Source organism: Mobula birostris, chromosome 12 (assembly GCF_030028105.1).
Source record: "Mobula birostris isolate sMobBir1 chromosome 12, sMobBir1.hap1, whole genome shotgun sequence".
Lineage (NCBI taxonomy): Eukaryota > Metazoa > Chordata > Chondrichthyes > Myliobatiformes > Myliobatidae > Mobula > Mobula birostris.
In genome coordinates this window covers 24,207,499-24,222,603 of record NC_092381.1, presented here as the reverse complement: position 1 = coordinate 24,222,603, position 15,105 = coordinate 24,207,499, and the positions used below count along the sequence as shown (strand labels likewise).

The following is a 15,105-nucleotide window of genomic DNA, read 5'->3' as shown; positions in this document are numbered from 1 at the left end:
CATGCGTAGAATACGTTAAATTCATCAGGAAGAGAAGCGCCACAGTTATTGATATTCCCAGTCTTTTCTTTGCGCCCAGTGATCTCATTTAGACCCTGCCATAGTCTACTGGCATCCCTCTGGTTAGCCTGGGCTTCCAACTTGGCTCAATATTGCCTCTTGGCACCCTTAATGGCTTTCCGGAATTCATGCCTGGATTCCGTGTAGTGACTGGTATCCCCAGACCTAAAAGCCGCAGCTCTAGCCTTGAAAAGGGACTTGATCTCATAATTCATCCAAGGATTCTGGTTATAAGTATAAAGTGCTATGCATTCTATATTGAGTTGGAGTTTATAGCTCAGCAGGGAGGAGTATTGTTTATTTAGTATTACAGTAATATTTGAGTAATATTGTAAATATATTGTTTGATTAAGTATTCTTTGTCTAAATAATTCATTACGGGTTGTATGTAGAAGTATGTGCATGGCATACGTTATTATGTCAAAACATCATAAGTGCCTCGCTGAAGGTAAAAATGAAGTAGACATGCTAACCCTGAGCTCCCTTGTATTTCTTTCAATTAGTTTTATGTTTTGAGGTTACAAAATATAACAATACCTCCACTACAATTATTCTAAATACTGGCACTCCCCCACTCCCTATGCTAATCATTGCACACTCGTGACTGCATAGTCAGATTCTGCTCTATCTCATCCTCAAGTTTACAGATGACACCCAGTAGTAGGCTGCATCTCAATTAATGATGAGTCAGAGTACAGGAAAGAGATGGTGAGCTTTTGAGTCCCATTTGACTCTCACCAATTTCATTGATACACCATAGAAAGCATTCTATTTGGATGCATGACAGTTTAATGTGGCAATTTCTCTGCACATGACCACAAAAAAACTACAGAGTTGTAGAAACAAGCCTCCCCACCCATGGGCTCTGTCTAAACTGTATGTCACAGACAGGGGTCATTTAGAAAATAGTGTTTTTTTTGTCAGTTATTGTGTGGACTGTATTTTCTCAGTGTCACCTCGTAGGTCTGCATTGTCCTTGGATTGTTCACCTTTTATATTTAATTGTTTGCCTTTGCGCTAACTCTGGTCTTTCACTTTGTGTTGCAATGTATCATTTGGGATTACGGAGATTGTTAAGCTCCCTTTGTATTTATCACTTTTATTCAATTTGGGATAATTTAATTAGCACAGTTTTGTCAATGTCTTATATTCCTACTTTCAGGGGAGCAGGCCAACCCCTTTTTGCTCGGTCATTGTGGTTCCTTGTCTGGTGAAACTCAGGCGGTGTTCTGTGTATTCTGAGCGAATACAAGATTCTGTACAGTTTGCATGAGCCCTTGTTAGTTTTGCTGGTTAATTTCTGTAATAAATGTTTAGTTTTGTTTGAATTGCTTAAGTCTCCGTGATTCCTGCACTTGAGTTCACTAGTGATCCTTACTCTATACTTCCCGTTCCAAATTGGTGCAGTCTTTTAGCAATTTTCTTATGTTTATTATGGATTTATTGACCATTCTCTCAAGAAAATGAATCTCAGAGTTGTGTTTGGTGATGCACATGATAATAAATTTGCCTTGAAATTTGTACTCTCCACAATCCCAACAATACGGCCTTGGCCGCCAGGTCAAGCTGTGCATCAGAGGATTATCGGTTGAAGATTCACTTCACAAAAGGCAGGCTGACACATCTACCTCATTTGCAGATGAGACAATGAACTGCTTGCACTGTCAAGTGGACGTCCTTTGCCCCAGTTTAGATGAAGAGCAGAGAGTTCTCTCACTGTATCTCCTGGTGATGTTAAACCTGAGTGTCGGTATAACGCTCAGATTGTCTCATTATTATCACATCACTTCATAACTTCAGAATGAGCTCATGTAAACAGACAATAATAAATACAATCTTTTTCCCTTCCTGCCCAGTCCTATGAATATTTATAGTAGCCTCAGCTCAGTAGGACTTTTTGAGAGGAGTGTCTCCAGAGCTTCAGTCACATGACGACTTCTCATGCGCGTAGCTCTTAGTGACAGATTCTAGACACTGTTGAATTAGAGACTAAATTGCTTCTTTTTGTAGTTTAACTTGCTTTATGCTTATTTATATTTTCATATTATCACCTGTCCGCGTGTTTTGTGCCGGGGTCACAGACGGAGTACGTGTCGCTACCAGAGATGGAGTGAGCTACTTGAAGAGCAGTCGATGCGGAAGACTCCTGCTGTCCGTCCGCCTAACCCGGGTGCAAGGTTGGGTCGCTCCAAGCTCTGAGCTGATTGGGTGAGATCGAGAAGGGCTTCGGGCTGGGTGGTCTGGGTGTGTCACCGCGCCCGGACTCAGGTGCCGGTGCGTGTCACTACTCGATGCTTGGATGATTTAAACGCCGGTCCAGACAGACTGAAAGCCCGAGTGTCAGGTACAGGTGCGGGGATCAGACTGATTTCGCTCGCTCTTCCGCAAATATTTATTCCTTTCTCTGGCTGCCAAGGCTGTGAACTGAGCCGGCTGCTGTGCGTTTCTGCCCCACTGGTGCGATGAGCTGAAGACCTGAGGCTTGTTATCATTATCATCACATCATTTTATTGAGATACAGTGTGGAATAAGCCCTTCCAGCCCTTTGAGCCACAGTGCCCAGTGACCCCTGATTGTGCCTCAGTCTGGTTCCAGACGCTGTTGGCTTGCTTCTGTTGTTTGTATGATGTGTATATGCTTCTTCCCCTCTCTTTCTCTGCACAGTGGGTTTTGGTCTTTTTTTAAAATTGGAGTGTTTGGGTTTCTTGCTTTGTAGCTTGCTGTAAGCAGACAAATTTCAAGCTGTATAATTTATACATTCTTTGATAATAAATGTGCTTAGAAATCTTGAAATCTTGAAAATTTTTTTGTGCTTTTTGTGTGTTTAGTAATGTTTCAATATTTGTAGTATAGCTAGTTCAAAGTTCTAAGTTCAAAGTAACTTTATTATCAAAGCGTGTACATGTCACCATTGTCTTGCAGGCTTTCACAGTAGAACAAAGAAGTGACATGGAATCAATGAAAAACGACACACAGTCAAATACCGGCAAACAACCAATGTGCAAAGGAAGACGAAATATGCAAATACAAAAGAAAACAAATAGTAATAACCACAACAACAACAACAGCGGCAACAAAATAAATAAATAAATAAATAAGGGCCAGCTGGTGGCGCAACGACATCAGCGCCGGACCTGGGAGCAGAAGTTCCCAGGTTCGAAACTAGTCGGGTCCACTCCCGAGTACGCTTTCCATCCATGCCGGTTTGAGTGTCGAGAACGCAACTGGACCTCGTAAAATAAAGGGAAAATACTGCGAAAACAGCTGTGTGACGAGTGGAGAGTCTCTCTTCCTTGCTCCGCGCCTTGTAAAAGCCATGAAAATTACATCATCACGGATGGATGCACGGCACGCAGACGCACATGCAGAGACTTGCACTCACGCAGGCACATGCTAATAAATAAATAAGTAAGTAAGTAAGTAAGTAAGTAAGTAAGTACCTACATACATACATAGATTTTCAACTAATTACTACTGAGAATATTATTTGCAAAGTTATTGAATTTCAGTCCATAGGTTGTGGAATCAGTTCAGTATTTTTCTGGTAGTTTCACTGCAGCCTGTGTCACGCCATTGAATGACTGTCTCATAGGTAGTCCCTTATCAATGGAGTGTGTCTTTATCTATCAAGTCTGAGTTAATCTTTCGTATACAGTGACTATGACTTCATTTGCTCTTCTTTGTTCTTCCTTTGTTCTCTCCCTTCCTTACAGTAGAATGAGTTTGTTGTTTTTTCATCGTATTTGTTTATTCTATTGAGATACAGTGTGGAATAAGCCCTTCTGGCCCTTTGAGCCACAGTGCCCAGTGACTCCTGATTAAACCCTAGCATAATCTCGGGACAATTTACAATGACCAATTAATAATTAATCTTTGGACTGTGGGAGGAAACCGGAGCACCCGGAGGAACCCCATGCCATCACAGGGAGAACGTACAAACTCCTTCACAGGCAGTGACAGGAATTGAACCCAAATCGTTGGTACTGTAACTCAGTGGTCCCCAACCACCGGGCCACAAAGCATGTGCTACCGGGCCGCGGGGGAACGATTTGAGTCAGCTGCACCTTTCCTCACTCCCTGCCATGTACTGTTGAACTTGAACATAGGGTTGCCAGCTGTCCCATATTTGCCGGGACATCCTGTACATTGGGCTAAATTGGTTTGTCCCATATGGGACCACCCTTGTCCCATATTTCCCCCGCTAAGGTAGAGCGTTCCTATGAAACATTTTGTGCCGAAATGGCGTAAAGTGAAGAAGCAATTACCATTAATTTATATGGGAAAACTTTTTGAGCATTACCAGACCCAAAAAAAACCTACCAAGTAATACATAAAACCTAAAATAACACTAACATACAGTAAAAGCAGGAATAATATGATAAATATACAGCCTATATGTACAGTGTAGTTTCACTGAACAGAAGCGCCCAAAACCGACTTGTGGAAAAAATCGGCACGTACGCGCATGCGCACACAGATGCCCGTGCAAAACTTCATGGTCATGGTAGTCTTTCTCGGGGTAAACACAAGTGTCCCATATTTGACTGCTACTTTTGTTCCTTATTTGGGAGTGAGAAAGTTGGCAACCCTAACTGTAAAAGGCATGTTGAGGTGAGTTTAACCCTACTTGAACCCCCCTACACCCCGCCCACCCTGGGTCGGCCGGTCGGCAAGAATATTGTCAATATTAAAACCGGTCCACGGTGCAAAAAAAGTTGGGGACCCCTGCTGTAAAGCATTGTGCTAACCTCTACGCTACTATTTCTTTGTTATAATCACCTAATAAAACTGCTCTAACTGCAAGATTTGTGCCTCTTTCCTGACTTCCGAAGAACTTTCTGGATCAAATCATCTCCAGACCCAATAGCACAGAGGGAACTAGAGTTAATCTGTCATCTTGTAGCACTCAGGTCAGTACTGGGGGTAGAGGGGTCAGAGATCAGGAAACTGATTCGGTCAAAAGAAAGATACTACAAGAATCTGGCCCTTTATCCCATCCAATCCACAATGACCATTGTTTACCCATTGACACCAGTCCTACATTAAGCCCACTTTTTACTCCTCCCACATTCTCATCGACTGCCCCCAGAATCGAGCTGACAAGAACCTGTCTGTTTATTTAATCCCAGACAGGTCGAATTCCAATGGACACTCACTACGCCTCTCTTGCAGTGGCCAAGTGAAAAGAATGGAAACTGGAGGTTTTCAATATGGATCAGTAGCACACAAACATCATCATGTATTCACTGGCCATCATGGTTTGGCGCCTAAGTCTCAGAGACCTTGATTGGTGGATTGATCCAGACATGTGGTGGGAAGTCACAGACAAGTCACTGGGTCGAGAAATGCAAAACTGCTCCAAGATTCTGAGAAATTCATTGTTCCAGCTGTTTCATGATTAAACTGCACTTCCTGCCAACTAACTAGGGAATAATATTCCCAGCAGGCAAGATGACACAGCAGTTCCAACAAATGATTCCTTCACAAAGTGCTGGAGGATGGAGTACAAACTCTCAGACAAGACTGAAAAGAGGCCTTGGAAGTTTGCATAAATCCCTGCCTGTCACTGAAAGTGGTGTGGGCAAAAAAAAGTAACTTTGCAAGTTTTAACAAAAATGCTGATCTGCTTACTCTTTCTTCAGGCTGATAGGTGGTCGAATTAGAAGGAACTTAATAAACAGCTTATTGAAATCAATTGATCTTAATAGCAAACATGCACGACATCATAGCAATTACTGTACAGCTTTTCACCGCTTTAACTTCAACAAATGAATTTGTGAGAGACGTGAAATCTTGTCAGTCTGGTCAGTATAGTAATTGGTTTATTATTGTCATGTATCGAGATACAGTGAAAGGCTTTTGTTTTGTGTGCTATCCAAACGGATCATGCCATGGACAAGCCTCACACATCAAAGTTGCTGGTGAACGCAGCAGGCCAGGCAGCATCTCAAGAAAGAGGCAGAATTCCTCGTGTTTGCATATACAAGTCTGTTGACATGGTAAAAGGAAAATACTGTAGAATGCAGTTTGAGAGAAAATGCGGTGCAGGTAGACCAATAAAGTGCAAGGGTCACAACGGGGTAAATTGGGAGATCATTTTTACTATATCAAGGATCACAGATCAACTTTATTCACCATTGATATGTGTTGGTGCAACATGCAACTAAAAACAACATTCAATAATTATAAAGAGTAATGAATGATATAAAAGATAAATTAGAGGTTAAAGGATGGATATGGATTAAAATGTGTGTAAATACATAAATGCCGGCATGCATTTACACAGTAAACAGCATTATAAAAAGTGGTTTAAAGTTTGTTTGTAGGGTTATAGAATATAGAACATAGAATAGTACAGCACAGTACAGGCCCTTCGGCCCACAATGTTGTGCCAACCCTCAAACCCTGCCTCCCATATAAACCCCCATATACCTCCATATACCTGTCTAGTAATCTCTTAAACTTCACTAGTGTATCTGCCTCCACCACTGACTCAGGCAGTGCATTCCACGCACCAACCACTCTCTGAGTAAAAAAACCTTCCTCTAATATCCCCCTTGAATTTTCCACCCCTTACCTTAAAGCCATGTCCTCTTGTATTGAGCAGTGGTGCCCTGGGGAAGAGGCGCTGGCTATCCACTCTATCTATTCCTCTTATTATCTTGTACACCTCTATCATGTCTCCTCTCATCCTCCTTCTCTCCAAAGAGTAAAGCCCTAGCTCCCTTATTCACCAAACCTGGAGATTAGATTGCAAACATTTTGTCACCAGTCAAGGAGACACCATCAGTGCACAATTGTGTGTTGTTTCTGTGGAGTGCTCACGTTTATATTGGTCTGACTCATTGTTCTGATGATAGCACCTCGACTGGTGATGAAGTGTTTGCGACCTAACCTCCAGGCTCGTTGAACAATCCTACAAACAAGCTACAATCCGAGTGACCTATCTTCTCTTTCATTTCAATGGCTTAACGCATTTACAGTACAGGGCAGTGGGGAGGGGAGCTGCTTGAACAATTGGTCAGATTAACTGCCTAGAGGAAGATACTTTTAAGGAGATATGAAGTTTTTGTTAGAAAGCCCTGTAGCCCTTTCCACAAGGGCTGGCTTGGGCCTTTAGCACCCAAGAGGAGTATGGGTTGTCGATGACCTCCTATCTCCGTTATCTTCTGAAGTCAATAGTATTGTGGAGTTTATCAATACTTCTGCAATCCTTTACATCTGTTGTACAGGGGAACGGTCTGTACAGTTTCACCAGAGTCATGTTGGCCGGCCTTATCCATCTCACAACGGACACTTAAGGTTGGGCTTTGAGAAGCTTTCCACAGGGAAGCTTTTGGAAAGGGTAGAGTCTGCAGTGACTTCCCTTGGTCCTGGACACATACAAATCCCGCAGTAAAGGTAGACTGCAGCCAATGACCTTTCCCGCAGTCCTGACAGTTCGCTGCAGTTTTTGTGTATTGTGAGAGAATGCCGCACCAAACCAGACAGTCATGGCTGATGTGAGGATACTCTCTATGATGCCAGTGTAGGTCCAGGCCAAGTTATGCAAGGTCCATTCAAGAGTCTATTAATGGTGGGAATGAAAGAGGGTTATTTGAGGGGAATGTGAATATGTCGGGCCTCTAACAACTAGAGTTTAGAAGCTTAACAATGGAATGCACTGAAATATACAAAACCCACAGTGGACCTGTTAGGTCAATATGGGTGAACTTTTCCCCTAATTGAGAAGGTCATTTCCTTGAAATTAGCAGCAGACTAAGACAAAAATAGATTTCCTTGAAATCTCTATCCCAAGGTCTGGAGAAGCTGTCTGGATCACTTTAAACATTTATTAATGAGGGAAGTCAGGGATTCGGAGAAATGGCAGGAAAATGATGCTGATATTGCTGAATGGCAGGACAGGCCTGAACGGCTAAATGGTCTACCCCTTCTACTTCTTATGTTCTAATAGTGAATTTTTTCTGTAGCTGTTACTCGGTTACAGTTAATTTTGCATTCTGTTATTGCTTTAGCTTGTTCTTCTTCAATGTTCTGTGCAATGATTTGATCCGTATGATCAAGGTGCAAGACAAGCTTTTCACAGAGCCCGAAAAAAGTAATGTAACGGACTTTTAACAACATAAACCAGCGAGTTGTTTGTTATGTCTCCCCTCTCGCTGTGAAATGGAGACATCTCTTTCTTCCTTATTAGGGAGAGAGAAAGCCTGGGGTATATGGAATACCGGGTGAACAAGTAGTCTTTGGAGTACTGCAAGTCTGTGTCTTTACTGTTGCTTTGCTTAAGCTTGAGTGCTTGGTGGCGGGTGCCGATGCTTTTTTTTGCCGGTGGGGGGGTAGGGGGGATTGTTGCTTGCTGCCGCATATGTGTAGGAGGGAGTGGAGCTGGGGGGGGACTTTGGGGTTCTAACATTTAACTGTTGTTCATTCTTTGGGGCACTCCTCTGTTTCCATGAATGGTTGTGAAGAGAAAGCATTTCAGGATGAAGATTGTATACATTTCTCTGACATTAAATCTGACTTTGAAACCTTCAAAATGCAGTCAGGTTACAGAAAACTCTCTGATCTTTACATATTAGTTTCATCCATTCCCTCAGCTTCAGCTTCAGTGAGGGGTACATCCTGCTGTATGGCATGTGAGGATTCCATGCCGATTGTCTGAAGATTTCTTATGTAGCTCTCTTGGTGCAATTGTACTGTTCCACCAATGGCAAGGATGTCTATCCCTACATAGCAGAATCTGTCATGTTCCTCACTGATTTTAGCTGAGGGATGACTGTTGTGGCAAAGTTTTGTGAGCCTCCCCATATGAAATCATTTACTTGAGAGGCAAGTACTCCAGTTCGGGCTCTCATGACCAGACTATGTAACAGTTTTTTCTCCCAAGCCGTCAGACTCCTCAATACCCAGAGCCTGGACTGACACCAACCTATTGCCCTCTACTGTGCCTATTGTCTTCTTTTTTATTGTAATGTTTGCACTGTTTTGAGCACTTTATGCAGTCCTGGGTAGGTCTATAGTCTAGTGTAGTTTTTGTATTGTTCATGTAGCACCATGGTCCTGAAAAATGTTGTCTCATTTTTACTGTGTACTGTACCAGCAGTTATGGTCGAAATGACAATATAAAGTGACTTGACTTGAATTACATGACGCTCTGAATCTTGCCAGTAAAAACAGCTGGATCAACTTGTGAACATCTTTCCACCTGTTTTCAACATTATTTTCTTGACCCTTCCTCAGGATGGGTGAAGGGTCTTGGCCTGAAACGCCGACTGCTTTCTCTTTTCTGTAGATACTGCCTGGCCTGCTGAGTTCCCCCAGCATTTTGTGTGTGTTGCTTGGGTTTCCAGCATCTGCAGATTTTCTCTGGTTTCCCTGTAAGAATGCGGATTTTCTGTCCAAGCAATGGGGTTGCCAATGCTTTTGACATGTCACTGAGTAAACTAGTCAGAGAGACTCTGATGCATATATTGGTGAGTCTTTTTGGTGCTCACCTATGTTCAGTTCCTCAAAACCTCAAGACACTGTATAATTCCTGTTGGCGCTTCTTTCAGAATGCACAGCCATCTGGTAGACACTGACTTTTGACCAATGTTTCTGACTTCCTCAAACTCTCTATTATTTCTCCAGCTACTGATTTTACCCTGCTTTGAAGATTCATATGACACCTCCTTAGTTACTCGGAAATCTTCATCTTGACATTTCTCAGATGGTCCAGCCTGAACTATACTTGTTTCAGTTTGAAGTCTGTCTATGCGTGACATGTCGACTCACCCTGCAATGCCAGTGACCGTGGTTGGTTCTAGGTAACTCAAGTTGTACCAACTTTTGTTTCTCCCAGTGGCTTTACCTGCTCATCCTAAGACTTCAGCTTTGTTGAGATACCAGAGTCTTTGTCTACAAATCTCACAGTTCGTCCTGTTGTAAGACTGAAATTTCTGTGTTGTCTTTGCTCTTGTGATCATTTCTGCTCAGGCCAGTCTGCTGAGTACCCAGCTGCACTCCCTTCACCACTGTTCATGCCACTGTTAAGCCACTCTGTTGGGTCCTCAGCTACACTCTCTCCAGCACATCTGTGCTATGTGTCACTGTATCAGATAAGTACTTTCCATTTTTTTGCGTCACTCTCCAAGGAGTTCTGATCATCTTCAGTTGGTGCTTTACCGTAAGTAGTCTGGAATGATGCACTCTCACGTATGTACCTTCATGTCTCACGAATACCACAACTCCGTGCTGACCAATAACAACTCTGGAGCCTTTCCATTCTGTAGTCTGCTCTTGTTTGATACACTTTTCCCCCTGCCTCATTTTTCTCATCTGTAGGACAGAGCTGTGCCCTCTGTGCTCTTCGAACTCTCTCTGAACACTCTGCTTCAAAGAAAGCCTTCGGTAATGCCCACAGTGCTGGAATATGTTTCCCAACCCTTTCACTTCTTGTAATGCGCTCTAGAGCAGCTGGCTTGACAACCAGTACAGAGGAAAGGTTTGGATTCTGGCCAAACACAAGTTGGTACAGGCTATAGTAATGTACGTTGTGCATGGTATTCTTCACCATCTGGGCTGGGCTGTATTCTAAACATAGTCATTGCTTTTATTTACCTTCAAGATTATTTCAGAAAGTGTTCGATTGTGTTGTTCCAGAAGTACATTACTCTAAGGACTCCAAAAGATTTAGAAGCATAAAGTGTAAAAGAGAAGCAAGAGTGGATATTGGACCACTGGAAAACAACTTTGAAGAGGTAGTAATGGGGAACAATGAAATAGCATATGAACTGAATAGGTATTTTGGAGCAGCCTTCTCTGTGAAAGACAGTAGCAGTATTGTGGATGTTCCAGGTGTCAAGAAGCATGAAGTGTGTGAAGTTACTTTATACTTTACTTTATTGTCGCCAAACAATTGATACTAGAGTGTACAATCATCACAGCCATATTTGATTCTGCGCTTTGAGCTCTCTGGAGTACATATCAATAGTAAACATTAAAAATTTAAATTATTCATCATAAACAGAAAATAGAAAAGGGAAAGTAAGGTAGTGCAAAAAAACTGAGAGGCAGGTCCGAATATTTGGAGGGTGTGGCCCAGATCCGGGTCAGGATCCGTTCAGCAGTCTTATCACAGTTGGAAAGAAGCTGTTCCCAAATCTGGCCATATGAGTTTTCAAGCTCCTGAGCCTTCTCCCGGAGGGAAGAGGGACGAAAAGTGTGTTGGCTGGGTGGGTTGGTCCTTGATTATCTTAGCAGCACTGCTCCGACAGCGTGCAGTGTAAAGTGAGTCCAAGGACAGAAGATTGGTTTGTGTGATGTGCTGCACCATGTTCATGATCTTCTGCAGCTTCTTCCAGTCTTGGACAGGACAACTTCCATGCCAGGTTGTGATGCACCCTAGAAGAATGCTTTCTACAGTGCACCTATAAAAATTAGTGAGGGTTTTGGGGGACAGGCCAAATTTCTTTAGCTTTCTCAGGAAGTAAAGGCGCTGGTGGGCCTTCTTGGCAGTGGACTCTGCTTGGTTGGACCAAGTCAGGTCATTTGTGATATTGACCCCGAGGAACTTAAAGTTTTTGACCTGTTCCACTTGTGCACCACCGATGTAAATGGGATCTTGCGGTCCGCTACTCCTTCTGAAGTCAACAACCAATTCCTTCGTCTTGCTGACGTTGAGGGATAGGTTATTGTCTTCGCACCATGCCACCAGGTTCTTAATTTCCTCTCTGAGCTCAAGCTCATCATTACCCGAGATATGGCCTACAATTGTGGTGTCATCAGCAAACTTATATATTGAGTTCGATGGAAACTTGGCTATACAATCATGGGTGTACAGTGAGTCCAGCAGGGGGCTGAGTGCACAGCCTTGTGGGGCACCGGTGCTCAGAGTGATTGTAGAGGAGATCTTGTCCCCTATTTTTACAGCCTGGGTCCTGTCTGTGAGGAAGTTGAAGATCCAGCTGCAGATCTGAGTGCTAAGGCCCAGGTTCCAGAACTTAGGAATCAGTTTATTTGGAATCATGGTATTAAAGGCAGAGCTGTAGTCAATGTCAATGATACCATATCTAGAGAGAAGGTTCTTGGGAAACTGAAAGGTCTGAAGATAGATAAGTCACCTGGACCAGATGGTGTACACTCTTAGGTTCTGAAATAGGTGGTTGAAGAGATCATGGAGACATTAGTAATGATCTTTCAAGAATCACTAGTTTCTGGAGTGGTTCTGGGAGAATGAAAAATTGCAAATGTCACTCCACTCTTCAAGAAGGAAAAGAGGCAGATTAAAGGAAACTCTCGGCCAGTTATTCTGACTTTTGTGGTTGGGAAGATATTGGAGTTGATTATTAAGGATGAGGGCTCAAGGTACTTGGAGGCACATGATAAAATAGGCCGTAGTCAGCAAGGTTTCCTCAAGGGAAAATCTTGCCCGATAAATCTGTTGGAATTCTTTGAAGAAGTAACAAGCAGGACATACAAAGGAGAGTCAGTTGATGCTGTGTACTTGGATTTTTAGAAGGCCTTTAGCAAGATGCCACACATGAGGCTGCTTAACATGCTGCTGAACCCATGGTATTACAGGAAAGATTCTAGCATGGATGAAACAATGGCTGATTGTCAGGAGGCAAAGAGGGGAAATGAAGGGAGCCTTTACTGACTGGCTGCCAGTGACGAATGGTGTTCTACTGGGGTCTGTGTTGGGACTGATTCGTTTTACTTTTTACGTCAGTGATTTGGATGACAGAATTGATGGCTTTATTGCAAAGTTTGCAGATGATATAAAGATAGATGGAGTATCGTGTAGTTTTAAGGAAGTAGAGAGGCTACAAAAGGACTTAGACAGATTAGGAGAATGGGCAAAGAAGCATCAAATGCAATACAGTGTCAGGAAGTGTATGGTCATGCACTTTGATTGGAGAAATGAAAGGGCTGAATTTTTTTAAATAGAGAGAAAATACAAAAAAAAACTGAGATGCAAAGGGACTTGGGAGTCCTTGTTCAGGATTCTGTAAAGGTTAATTTGCAGGTTGAGTCTGTGGTGAGGAAGGCAGATTCAATGTTAGCTTTAGCACTCATTTTGAGGAATAGGATATAAAAGCAAGGATGTAATGTTTAAACTTTATAAAGCACTGGTAAGGCCTCACTTGAAGTATTGTGAGCAGGGTTAGGGCCCTTCTCTTAGAAAGGATGGGCTATTCTCTGGGCTTCACTTTCACCAAATTCCACAAACTGGCATCCCAATTTACTCAGATATTTTAATTATCTTTTGTTCTTATCTGTTTTTATTTTTCATTTCCTTTGTGCTTAAGAATAACTTGTGTGAGACCATAAATCAAAACTAACACTATGGAAAAAATACTGTATATGCTTTTTGCTCCATGGACCCGTTCGATACATTTCAGCGTCTCAGTAAAGCAGCCAGCATAATCATAGAGAAATGTGACATCGACACGAACCAATGCCAAGGACAGGAAACTCTGGCTAGCCATCATCCGAGAAGGAACAACAACCTTCAAAGCCAACAGATGTGCAGAATTAGAAGAAAAGAGAAGAAAATGGAAAGAGAGGCCGCAACAACCAAAGCCCGATCTGCCATCTGGAACTACCTGTCCTGAATGTGGAAGAACTTTCAAAGCCAAGGTTGGACTCATAAGCCCTTGAGGGCCCGTAAGTAGATCAACAGAACGAAGACCATCATCCTCGACCTCGAGGGATAGCCATGACGAGACCCTACCCACCTCAGATATTTTCTTCTCCCCCTCCCTCCCATTGGGTGGAAGATTTAAAAGCCGGAAAGCACTTACCACCAGGCTCAAGGACAGTCTCTATCCAATTGTTATCAGATTCTTGAACAGACCTCCTGTGTGATAAAATGGACTCTTAGCATCACAATCTATTTATTTATTAGTTTTTTCCTGTTTATTTATTCATTTACTTATTTAGCGATGCAGAGTAGAGCAGGTCCTTGCAGCCCATTGAGCCTGGCCACTGCAGCAACTCCGACAAACCCAATAACCCTTATCTAATCAGAGAACAATTTCCAATGACCAACTAACCAACCTGATACGTCTTTGGAATGTGGTTATATTGTCTACTGTGTAAATAAAGGGTACAAAGGAGGTTCACGAAAATGATTCCAGGATTAAACGACTTGTATTATGAAGAGCATTTGACGGCTCTGGGCCTGTATTCACTGGAATTCAGAAGACTGAGGGTGACCTCATTGAAAACTAGCAAATGGTAGAATGTCTTGATGGAGTGGATGTGGAGAGGATGTTTCCTATGTTGGGAGAGTCTAAGACCAGAGGGAACAGCCTCAGAATAGAGGCTCTTAAAACGGAAATGAGGAGAATTTCTTTAGCAGGAGAATGGTGAATCTGTGGAATTTGTTGCCACAGTTAGCTGTAGAGGCCACGTCTTTATGTATATTTAAAGCAGAGGTTGCTAAATTCTTGTTTGGTCAGGGCATGAAGGGATACGGGGAGAAGGCAGGAAATCGGGTCTGAGGGAGAAATTGGATCAGCCATGATGAAATGGTGGAGCAGACTCGATGGGCCAAATGGCCTAATTCTGCTCCTATATCTTATGGTCTTATATATACAGTACATGATGACTGGACAGCAATATATTGGATATTTAAGTTGAGGTGCATTAAGGGAAAGCCCACACATTCCATAGGGAGGACATATAGACACTACCTACAGATGACACTGGATTTGAATTGCAAACTCCTGAGCACCCCCAGTTGTGATACTGTCATGCTAACCACTACACTAACGTAGTGCCCTATGCCCTACAGTTCACCTTGTTATAACTTAGAATTTATAATTGAATTGACCTCCCCTGTACTTTTTCGGTAGCCTTTATATTTTATTCTGCATTGTTATTGTTTTGCCTTATTCTTCCTCAATGCACTGCAAAATGATTTGACTGTATAAACAGAATGCAAGACATGCTCTTCACTTTATCTTGGTACATGCAACAAGAATAAAGCAACATCAATACCAAAATATTATTTGAGCTAGCTTAAGAGATTAGGCTGAAAGTAGTGCAGGATTTCAGATT

General features: G+C 42.5%; 1 long non-coding RNA gene across 2 annotated transcripts in view; it reads left to right on the top strand.

Moving 5' to 3' along the window:
* The first annotated feature begins 2,071 nt into the window (after positions 1 to 2,071).
* LOC140206273 (uncharacterized) overlaps positions 2,072 to 15,105 on the top strand; it is a 44,187-nt gene continuing 31,153 nt past the window's right edge. For both annotated transcript variants that reach the window (XR_011888105.1, XR_011888104.1), the window contains exons 1-2: positions 2,072 to 2,404; positions 2,983 to 3,468. This is a non-coding gene — a long non-coding RNA (uncharacterized lncRNA). The remainder of the gene's footprint in view (positions 2,405 to 2,982; positions 3,469 to 15,105) is intronic.